This window comes from Stigmatopora nigra, chromosome 3 (genome assembly GCF_051989575.1).
Source record: "Stigmatopora nigra isolate UIUO_SnigA chromosome 3, RoL_Snig_1.1, whole genome shotgun sequence".
In the NCBI taxonomy this organism is placed as follows: domain Eukaryota; kingdom Metazoa; phylum Chordata; class Actinopteri; order Syngnathiformes; family Syngnathidae; genus Stigmatopora; species Stigmatopora nigra.
In genome coordinates, this window is record NC_135510.1 from 4,593,736 (window position 1) to 4,606,133 (window position 12,398).

The window sequence follows — 12,398 nt, forward strand, 5'->3', positions numbered from 1 at the left end:
TGTAGTACAGATAATTATAATGTAAAAATATGAGTGAATACAAAAGAAAATGCTTATTAGAGGATTCCTGCTGTGACTGATGGGCTGCAGTAAATGTATAATAGTATATTGGCAAAATGTAAAAAAAAATATAAATTTTTGTGTTTTATTTTTAAATATGTTTATCTAACGGAAATATACTTCATTTACAAAATGTCATCATTCATCAAGATATTTTAAGATATATTCTATTACAAATTTAATTTTACATTCAAGAAGCTATAAGTAAAAATTCAATATAGCTTGGGAAGAATAAACCATGTATTTCCAAATATCAGCGAAATAAATTGAACAAAAACTTGTGAAATATCAAAAAGACTAAATATTGTCAAATACATACTATATAAAACAATTTATTATAACATCAGTAACACATTCTAATCTAAAGGTGAACAATTAATAACTGAATATGATTCAGTACTGGGAATAGCTTATCTGTAATTAATTTCCCTTTTTGTTCTGAACAAATATGTATAGTGTACATCTGGTAGGCATTCATTATGAGAAGTCATTTGCCAGAAATATAAGACATACAAACTCACAAAACAATACTACAAATATAAATACAAAGATTGCTTGGTCAAGTTCTGCTTTTGAAATCTTGCCGAAATGACCCAACACACTTTGGCCTTGTGCTTCATGTTTACCATCCATGGAAAGGACCAATACATTACATAAAGTGACAGCCCAGTTAACGATGCTTCAGTTGAGGCTGAACTGGTTGTCATCAGCGACAATCTGTGCAAAACTCTTTTCTTTTTTACCGATATAGATGACTGTGCAAAGCAACACTGACACACAACAGATGAACATGCCCCGTCAGGGCAAAAGGATGCAGATTGTAAAATCAAAACACATGAACACGTGAGCAGGGGATGGTTCAAAGACACTCGGACTCTAACCCTCACGTACGGTCGGACGAGCCGAACCGCTCTCGTCAGCCTCACCTACATAAATGCCGACCTGACAGGTGGTAAATAGCTAGACGCGCTTCTGGTCCGCCGTACATCTGTGGCCGACTCACAAAGACTAAGAATGACAGGGATGAACTGTTGACCTTCTGGTTCGCTCACCCCCAAGAAAAGAGTGCTTTCCTCGGGCAATGTGCACTCGGGGGGCCAAGGACCCTGAAAACAGGTTTTGTCTGGGAGCTAGCAGATAAGTATTTTTCTTTCTTCCTCCTGTTGATTACGTTCTATTTTCTTTCCTGCAGAGGAGCACGTAGACCAGGCCAAATGAGCGTAAAAGTTATCCGTTCCGACCATCTCAGACAAAATTAAGCTCTGCCGTTGTGAACAAGTATTGCCAAAGTAATTTGATTTTACGCCTTGGACATTCCGGGGTAAGGTAGAGTTTGCTAGTAGAAGATAAATGCTAATAATTTATATTGACGTGATAGATTGCATTTTTACAACATTATCCTGACTATGAGGCAAAATAAAAATGAACGATTATTACTGTATAGATGGTCATAGGATGGATTTTTTATGGTTTTGAATGGTGAGAGATAGCTAATATGTCATGTTATGATTCATGAAAGTATTGCAGTTGTCATTTTCCTGTTCGTTTTTCCCTGAGCACTCAATGAAGCTTCTTAACTTCCTTCATTTTATTTACTTTGAACTAATAAGCTAAAAGATAGTGCTGAATAAGAAGTGAGATATATAGAGATAGATATATAGAGATAGAGAACTCACGGTTCTTGCCTTAGCACAAATGGGTAGATTTTTCAGGCAATTATAGTGGATAGGTACAAAACAATCTGGAACTAACCACATTCATGCAGGGGAGGACTGACATTTTTTTTCATATAATGCAATTTCGAGGGTACAGAAAGAAACCATTTGTGTCAAATCCAACCTGGTTTCATTCTGTGTATATGGATAAAAGTCGGGATTCTATTCTATATATATATGGTTGTGTTGTTAGCCTAAGAGGAAAAAACTAAGGCAATGTAATGTTTGGTGTTTTTACGCTACTTATTGTCATAATTCTTAAATAAAGATACATACATTTCCTTTTCTCGATCACAGCAGCTGCGATACATCTAACTTTCAAACAAGACACCTTGGACTGATTTCCAACCGTCCAATGACGTACCTTTCAGTACGTGAAGGCCTACTGTACCGATCATGCATGTTCAGCCGTGTAAAATTGAGTTACAAGTTAATGCTGAGGACGACGCACTATACTGTAGAAAATGGATAACCAGATTTGTATTTACTGCCTCCCTGAAGCCATTCGTGGACGTCGGCGTTGAACTGAGTCGGTCGGTACCCACCCTTCCTATCCTATTTGATTTTATGCTGACTAAAGCAGCCCACCCTTGCAAACCTGACAGTGAATGACCGGGCAAGCTTCATCCTTGCCTGCCTCTCAAAGTCATGACGGTGTGCAGGGCATTCCATCACGCCTGCTCCCGTACCACCGCCAAGAAGAAGAGCTGATTCAAGGACTCGTGATTGTGATAACTTAAAAAAAAAAAAAAAAAAAATCCAGGGGTCAACAGTGCAACTACAATCAGCCTGGTTTCTTCTCTTTTTCTAATCCATGTCAGCAGCAACAAAGCCAAACAAGGACACAGTAGATAAATGGCAACGTATTGTAGTCGGCCTCGTGGAAAGAAAGCCGCAGATGTACTCAGAATTGGTAATAAAGTCAAAAGTGCATCCTGGCATTCTTTGATTTATGCTACTGGGCCAGACTACAAAAATCGAGCTCAGCTTTGGTCGTTACAGTCATGATAACTTGTGCCTCGCAAGTTCTAAACACAATGTAGCACTTATTTCCTTTTTAAAATATTGATCGATGCATTAATCATTGAATCCTCAGACTTAACCTTTCTCTCGCCTATATAAAGGTTATACGCATAAATTGGATTTGTTAATAATGTTCCCTTCTGTTTATTTAGTTACAACATTACGTACAACACTTTTAGTAACAACTAAAAACTGATCACATGGTCAAGGCGACCACGAAAATACTAGATCACATGCCAACAAAAATATAAGAAGTAGAGTATATGTTTTAGTACTTTTTGTCCTTCATGATTCCAGCTAACTCTAAAAAGACGGGGGAAAAAGATGTCTGACTATTGGAAAGAACAAACCAAAAAAAACAACGAACATTCAAATTTCCTTAACTTTATTGGCTAAATACACGAATGTTTCTCAATTCCAAGAATGCATTGATTGAGATGTGGCTACATCGCCCCTGGAATGGCTGTCGTTCCTTCGGCTTTTAATATAGTGTACCTCACACAGCTATTGTCGGCACCTTAATGTTGTATGCGTAGAGGTTGAAATAGAGGCACATAAAACGAGCTGCTAAGAGGCCGGCGGTTATTCGTCAGCTGCGAGCAATTTTAGGCACTCCATCAAATCCATTTTTAATACTCGTACATTCATCTGGCGAGAGGAACAACTTGACGCAGACCTCCCACATGTATTCGCTTTGGTCCGTGCTCAACCCTAAACTTGTAGCCATTAATCGCAGACACGATTTGCTCGCAGACACTATTATACTACTATATTGAACACAGTATTTATGTAAATAGTATCCACGGGTGTTTAGAGACGTCTTATTAAAGCGTAGCTGGGGGGCCTTATTCATAAAGTATTTTATAGGATTTTTGGAACAATACTAAAGGGTGACAAGAGAAAGACTTTTAGAGAGTTTTATTCATTCGTTCATGAATAAAAATGAAAGAATTGTCATATTTTCAATGTTCTTTGGGACACTACCTAGTCAAGGCAGGTATATAAAAATGAAAAAAAAAAACAGGACTAAAAGCAACTACGGAATATAAACACAATAATGAGAAAAATGCCTGTCAATACATTCCATGAGAATTATTAATTTAGCAAATGGACTAATGCATGTTGATAAGTAAAGCATTTTTCCCCTATTCTGTCTCTTTGCATAATTATCTACTAAATTCATTTTCTCCACACTAATCAGAACTTTCAGAACATGCCTTAAATTGCTGCAATCCATACAGTATGTGCACTTCGTTCACTGTTCATATAATTTAGAACACATGCCACCCAAAAAAACCAATTCTTCACTATAATCTATTTTGAATTCACATCTTGACCCTCATTTCTGTGACAATCAAGTAGACAGGTGTTGACGAGAGAAAACATCTATCAACCAATATTTGGTAGCCCAGGTCAGTCAAATTGTCTTATCTGCTTTTAGCTGAGAGTAGTAGTAATAATTTTAGCCGTGACCGGACGTTTGGTCGCCGGTCTTTTAATCTCTTTTAGTCGCCGGTCAAATGTACTTCGATATTAAACAGTACTTAGATATTGAACTCTCTCTCTCTTAGATATTAATCTCTCTCTCATGAATATAATTTTGAGAGCTGGTTTCAACAGTAAACTCTCTGTCACCATTTGACCAGCTGCAAAAGACCTGCGACCAAAAGACCGGCGACCAAAAAGGACCGAAAGACTGGCGACCAAAAGACCGGCGACCAAAAGACCGGCGACCAAAAGACCGGCGACCAAAAGACCGGCGACCAAAAGACCGGCGACCAAAAGACCGGCGACCAAAAGACCGGCGACCAAAAGACCGGCGACCAAAAGACCGGCGACCAAAAGACCGGCGACCAAAAGACCGGCGACCAAAAGACAGGCGACCAAATGACCGGCGACCAAATGACCGGCAACCAAATGACCGGCGACCAAACGTCCGGCGACCAAACGTCCGGCGATGAAACGTTCGAGCACCCGAAAAGGCTATCCTTCCAATGAATTCTGATTCATGGCACATGCACAGTCTAAAAAGCCCAAACGGGTAAAACTAAGGCAAAGAATCTCTTATTGAGACTATAATAATTATGTTATGTTCTTTTTAAAGACACCAAATGGATCCATTAACTGCGGAATCGGTTGGGAAAATAAACTGTGAGCAATGTAGATATATTTCAGCTTAACCTATGAGGTTCTGAAATGGAACCTCAAAAGTATCAAGGTGATACCACAATGATGACATTCTTTTGAGTAGAACAAGCCAGCAACTTATATTTTACCAGTCAAGTATGAAGTGATGATGAGAGCTACGCTGCTGTCATTGCAACAGTTTTATTGCATTGTGGAGACATTTGTTCATTAAAAGACAAATAAAGAATGACAGGTAACGCATTCATTCTTGACTCCTGACTGTCTTCAAAAAGAGACGTTTGTCAGGCTAAGGCTGTGAAGCTTATTCGTTGATCTGTTTGGCCCCTAACGGATGAGACACTGAAAGCCTTTATCCAATCGCGGAACGACATTTCTTTCAAGTCTTAACTGGTTCTTTCCGCGATGACTTTGTGAATAATTTATATGGTGTCAAATTGTAGTAAAATGGATTGTAATCAATCAAGCATAAGCACGATTTAATCGTTTCCTTTTATGTTATTTTATTTTATATGGAAAGAAGCAGTGCTAGGACTACATAATGGAGGGTTATTTAATTTTATCTGTAATCTAAAAACAATATTGGAATGATTTGCTAATTGATATTTTTTATTTAATCACAATAGAAATTTCATTCATTTATTGTGGGAAAGTTAGTAATTTTTTTTATTTTTTTTGACATTTTTCTAAATTAATTAGTCCATTTTTATTCATTCGAATTATATAGTATGTCATATTTTTCCCTTGTGTCACCTCAAGCTTTGTACTTTGCATAATTTATTATGTCACATATTTCTCTATCATTGAAATAAAATAAAAAAAATTAAAAATCACCTTTTATTCAAGGTGAAGCAGTCATTTATTGAAGTGGTTTTGGTTTCTGATTGAAAAAATGGGTAAAATGGGGTTTGAAGCAATTCAATGTATCATTGCATTTGTGTCATTATTGTAATATGTTCCCATATAAATACACACAAAACTAAATTTCATGTCATTACAAAAGTATGTACCACATCACCTTTGTTTGTATTGAAAAGAACAAATGAAAGCCAAATGAAAATATCAATTCAATAAATAAAGGAGAATGATTATTAGCCTTGAACCATCACAAACACCCAGCTCAGATATTCAGCCTTAGAGGCTCCTCACAGAGGCAAGTAATGTATGACATTTAAATGTTAAATAAATCTCTGTCTTATTGGCATTAATTAGGTGGATTAGAGGCAAATATCAGGAGGAGAATCCAATGTTTTTGGCATTTCTAGAGGTCTCGCAAATCATAGCGAGGTGCATTAGTCCTGCATTAGCCCATTACTCTTGACACACAAGCGTAATCTCTTCAGTCACAATAATGGGATAATTGCAAATTTGACACCCCGAATAACTATCCCTGTGTTTGCCAGGGCGCATAAATGCTGCCGCTTGCACTATTTGATGCATTTTGTGAGCCGCTGCCACCCGTAATGGTGGTCTAAATGCCTTTAAAAAAATCTATTGGTCTATTCCAAGCCAGTTTATTTAGTCGTTCCTAAAGCTCGATCCATTCAAAGTAGAAAAGTGCTTTTCACGTTATTGTATAGGGTATACACTTTAAAACTCATATTCGATACAACTGCACCCTCTTTTGTGGCTCTCTTATTTTTTTCAAATAATGTCAAACAATGTTTCAAGTATTTCTTTTATTTTAGGAACTCCAAGGTTAAAGTCCCACTATCACAAATATTGATACACTAATTTGAAGCTAGAATCTTGTCATAACTTTTGAAATTGTACAGTAAAATTATTATTACGGTTTGCCTCTGCATAGTTGAAACTGATGACAAAGGTATGGATCCTGGCAGAGTGTGTATGACTCATTGGAAACCAGCTATCAAAACTTATTGCCTTCATATAACTTACGGTAACTGTTATCTGGCTTCCTAACCAATAGCGAAATGGGATTATGTACCTATGGTTTTTGGTTGATTTTACAAAGAAAATGACTATGGGTTGCTGCTAAGTGAAGTCAAATCTATCAAATTTAGGAAAATCCACATTGAGTTCTTAGTGGAACTAAAATGAAAAGCCTACATGTGCATGCCAAAGTTTACACAGACACTTAGAAGTCTTTTTTTTGTACAATATCTAAATATAGACCAGTTTGCGTTTCTGTCAAGTGAAGGTTCATTTTAAACAAGGCTTTGGTAACATGCACCTTCAAAAAAGAGGAAATATGCTCTGGGGTGAGTTCTCCACAATAATCAGCAGGCTTCTTTTAATTCTCTTTTAGAATAAAATGGTTGTCGGCAATGTTCCCTCTAAGCTGCGCGCGTGCGCAATTGCGGACTACTCTCGTCTTCTCTGCGCAGCAGCAATCATATGGCGCGCAGTAAATAAACTCATTTTTTTAAACTCCTTTCCCCATGATGGCGCCGTTTACGCGGCAGCCAGTGGCAGTAGCTATGACCACTCTTATGTTTTTCGTGTTTTATAGCATGTTTTACATGAAAATTTAGACGGAACATTGACATGCACCTGCTTATGACAGGTTTGATACTGGTGTGCCCATAGTGAGCAATGATGATGTCACTCAAACTGGTACTAAGTGCACTCAGGGAGGTTGTCTTTCTGCCCAGACCAACGAAAAATTAGAGGGGAACATTGGTTGTCCGGCGCTCTTACAATGAGAAAGTAAGAGTAGATAAGAATTTGAAATCGAATATAAAATGCAGACTTGTAGACTAACTTTCACTTCACAGTAGTCCAACTAAGTAGTAACTTTATATTTGTTTGAAAGTTGGCCACTGTTTGAGGAAAAACAATTTAGCATATGTACGATTGGAAATGATGGGCTTGGCTTTTAGGGAAGTTTTCCAAATACTTTTGAAAGACAACAAGAGCCACATTTATCCTGACAGCTGAATACATGGATGCAGCGCACAAGCATACTTAATGAGTCGATTCAATCGTCTTCTTTGAATTAAGAAGTATATTTTTTTTGCAGAGAGCATCTGTCACAAAATGATACTTTACAGCGCCCTCAATAACATTGCAGCTGCTCTTATATTCGATCGCAAAAATACAACATTTATAAGCTTTTAAAACACCTCTAGCCTACTCTATACGGCCAGGTTTCCAACCCTTGTTATTCAAAATAAAACAATGTCCTGAGAGTCATTTAGAGTACTTGAATGATTCATACAGCAGACCTTGCTTCACTAGAATTTCAATGACTGCTCAGTTTTAAATGCCACTTTTTTCTTTTTTTGCCAGCTCTCCACCACAATCAATAAGCTGAGACTTAATGAAGACCTGAGCAGATGGGCCAAAATTGATTGTGCCCTTAAAAAATGACTTTTCCATGGCAATTCGTCTTTTTTGTGTGTGTTGATTTGGAACTAAAGTATAGTTGGAAAGGAAGGAAATGTGGAAGACTCATTACCAGAAGGAAAGCTAATCTATAAACCTGACAACTTCTTTCAAGAATCATTGTGTATTTACCTTTACTGAGATAAGATCAGCGTAAATCATCTTAGCGTGAGGCAATAGTCTGACTTCATTATGAAAACGGTAACTTGCTCAGTGAGTTTGAAAGCACAATTACTGCCATTTTTTTGTTCTTTATCTTCCTCCACTTATACTCTTTAACATTAGCATGCCCCAAGCGTACACTCTAAAGTAAAACTAAACCTTTTTTTTTTAGGGGAGGGCAGTTTAGAATCATTAAAAACAATTATAATCACCATCAGCCACACAAAGTATACCTTAAAGAGGTTGTTTAGAATTTTTAAATGTAATTTATCTTTTCTCCAGGTATAGAAAATGAATGTATTTAGGTAAGACCGAAAATATCTGCGTTTTAATAGAGCGGGTGTCAAAGTGGCGCCCCAGGGGCCAAATCTGGCCCATTGCATCATTTTGTGCGGCCCAGGAAAATAAATCATGAGTGCCGACTTTCTGTTTTAGGATCAAATTCAAATGAAGAGTATAGATGTATATTTATTACATTTCCAGATTTTCCCCCTTTTAGATTACTCATTGTGATTTTTTAATCAATTTTTACTGTTTTTAGTTCAAAAAGCATTTTGTAAAATCTAAAAATATATTTAAAAAAAGCTCAAATAAACATTGTTTTAGATCTATAAAAAAACTGAATATTCAGGGCTTTTATTCCATTTTTTTTAAAAAGAGAATCTAAATATTATATCTAAAATGGTCCGGCCCATGTGAAATCAAGTTGACGTTAAAGCAGCCCGCGAACCAACCCGAGTCTGACACCATTGTGGTAGAGAATCTTACAGTGACATATGTTGGTGTCCATCTAAGTTAAAGCCCCCTTCGGGGAATGACCTGTATTCGAAGTGTGTCTTTTGTTTATTCGGGTGAATACGACATTTGTCTCTTTTTCCTAAGGGGAAGAAAAAGGTGCCTTTGAGGAATGAAACGATGGGAAAGAAGCGATGTCTATTGGAGGTGTGGAAATGATTCCCACTGAACGACACACTTTCATTGTGTTTTCTGAAGGGAAAAAGGAGGCATACATTTTAGGTGTGGCATTTATTTCGTCAAGTAGATGAAACACTATTGCTTATTCCCTCAGAGGAAAAGGGAGGTGTCGTTTTGAAGTGCAGCAGCTTTAAATTTAAGTGAAGGGAAGGAACACTATGCTATTTTTTTAAAAAGGGAAAATTGCACTTTCTAATGCAGCTGTGGTATACTTTAATTAAATTTCCCTGGTTTGTATGCAACTGCAAAATGACTAACGCCTAATAATAAGGTTGGCAGCGTGTGGAATTCCTTATCGCTGCAGTTACTGTTTTTTTTTGTCATTATGATAATGCAGGAGGCCTCTTTTAAGGTTTTTCCTAAACTAGTAGATTGTACTTCTACAAGTTTTCTATTATGTAATCCTGAAAAAGAGCAAAATATTTCACTCTATGCCACTACTTTAAATGTTATCATTTGTCTTTAAAACTGTTGTGTATAGTAAGAATATTAGCATTAGTCAACATGTTTTCATTTATTAATTTAATATTGGTTTAAAAGTGTAAAATCTTGGGGTAATGTAAGGGGTGATGTAGATCTGTAGACCACATGTGTCAAAGTGGCGGCCTGGGGGCCAAATTTGGCCCGACACATCATTTTGTTTGGCCCGGGAAATTAAATGATGAGTGCCGACTTTCTGTTTTAGGATCAAATTAAAATGAAGAGTATAGATGTATATTAAATTTCCTGATTTTCCCCCTTTTCAATCAATAATTGTAATTTTTTAATCATTTTTTTCAGTTTTTAGTTCAAAATGATTTTGTAAAATATAAAAATATAAAAAAAGGTAAAATAAACATTGTTTTAGATCTATAAAAAACAGAATATTCAGGGCTTTTAATATAGTTCTTTTAATCCATTCATAAAAAAAAATCTAAATATTATATCTAAAATGGTACCGCACACATGAAAACAAGTTGACGTTAAAGCGGCCTGTGAACCAACCCAAGTCTGACACCCTTGCTGTAGACAGTAAACATTTTTGTAATCATATCCCAACATACTGAAGTTCATCTCATCTCATTTCCTGAACCACTTTATCCTCACTAGGGTCACGGGGGGTTCTGGTGACTATCCAAGCTCAGTGAAACTAAGTACTACATATCTTGTCATATTTCATGGGATTACCGTTCTAGAGAGGTTTTTCTTTTTCCATTTCATGGTCCCCTCTTTTTTTTATCCCTTGTTAAATATTTTTCATTTTCTCTCGAGGATGTATTTCCGATTTGAGAAGGAGTGCACGAAGGAGACAGCCCAATGAGTCGTGTTTATAATACTAATTTAGCCTCTTTTCTTACGAGTACTCGTCTGCATTCTGTACTTTGGCGAGTAAAATGTTTCTATCCCTCTTCCATAATGTTAGATTGATGAGGCTTTGAAGACAGAGGCTAAAAATAAAAGAAAGACTGGAAAAAAAGCTCAAAATGATCCTTCAGAAAGACTCCGATGAAGATTGTTACATGATTAAGCTTCACCACTAGAGAGCTGTTGTTCCCAGTGTTGCTCAGAGTGCTGCTTTGTGCTAAGGAAACATCACAAATCAGATCACATTTGTAGTAGTAATTGCACAAGCGACCATCCTGCACCTGCTCAAAGTGTCTCACAACATTTAATGGAGAGTCCACCAGTTTTCCACTCACATTACATTTTGACACAATGAAAATGATCTAACTATTCTCGTAAGCTTTCTTGTACACTTTGACAGGTGTTACATTTCACACCATTAACAAGCACAAAGATGGGCCCAAAAAGCAATCCCCAGCTGGCAACAAATGATCTTGCCCAGTCTGGAAAACTAATTCATTTTTCATTCTCATCAAAATCACACACACACAAAGTTACAAACTAAAGACTGCAAAGCTATGGTAAATTGAGCAAATATATATATATATATATATTTTGGTATAGTAGTAAGTCCTGATTAGCGTGCAGTGGTTTGCACAAAACTATTGTACCGTATTTTTACGACTATAAGGCGCACCGCATTATAAGGCGCCCCCTCAATGAATGACATTTTTCCCATATATAAGGCGCACTGTATTATAAGGCGCACTGTATTATAAGGCGCACTGTATTATAAGGCGCACTGTATTATAAGGCGCACTGTATTATAAGGCGCACTGTATTATAAGGCGCACTGTATTATAAGGCGCACTGTATTATAAGGCGCACTGTATTATAAGGCGCACTGTCTATTTTGGAGAAAATTTAAGACTTTTAAGTGCGCCTTATAGTCATGAAAATACGGTAATTGCTATTGACTATTAGGTATGAAGCACTCACTACCCAGTCACCTCTAGAGCCAGCCATTGTTGATGTTTTGGATTTTTTTGGATAAAATCTTGCAGTGGGGGAGGAGCTATATGATGGAAGATTTTGTAAACTAAGATGACATCTGCATATTTAACAGTATTGTTTCAGTTCAGGCGTTTGTGTTTTTTTAATATGTATTTTTAATACAGTGGTGGTTTTTGGTTTTCTGTTTTTTCCATATATAAGGCGCACTGGATTATAAGGCACACTGTCTATTTTGGAGAAAATGTAAGACTTTTAATTGCGCCTTATAGTCGTGAAAATACGGTAAATGAAAATCGTAGTCCGCTGTCAATAACTATTTCTAGGCATTTACACACGTATAACTGTATTAAATGTCTACAAGAACCTTTATTGTTGAGTGGTGCAGAATAGCTTATCTATAACAAGTCCAATAATCACGACAAGCACTATGGAAGGGTTTGTTTTTTTGGAGGGGGCAGGGGGGAGTGTTTACCTCAGCAGAGGTCGAAAGCAGAAGCCTCATTACAGTCTATGCTGAGTGCACGGTTCCTGGAGGTAGGCCCACTGGGTCTTACAAGCATGATGGACTGGTCAATATGCTGGGGCCACATCTCAAAAGAAACTTGGAGCAAGAGTCTCAAGGGGATCGCATCA

The 12,398-nt window shown here is 37.0% G+C and overlaps 2 protein-coding genes across 3 annotated transcripts in view; both read right to left on the reverse strand.

Annotated features, from left to right (window-relative positions):
* ubl7b (ubiquitin-like 7b (bone marrow stromal cell-derived)) overlaps nucleotides 1-12,398 on the reverse strand; it is a 259,966-nt gene that overhangs the window by 148,239 nt on the left and 99,329 nt on the right. The window lies entirely within an intron of this gene.
* Nucleotides 1-12,398, reverse strand: part of insyn1 (inhibitory synaptic factor 1) — a 93,426-nt gene that overhangs the window by 31,817 nt on the left and 49,211 nt on the right. The gene's annotated exons all lie outside the window — the stretch shown is intronic.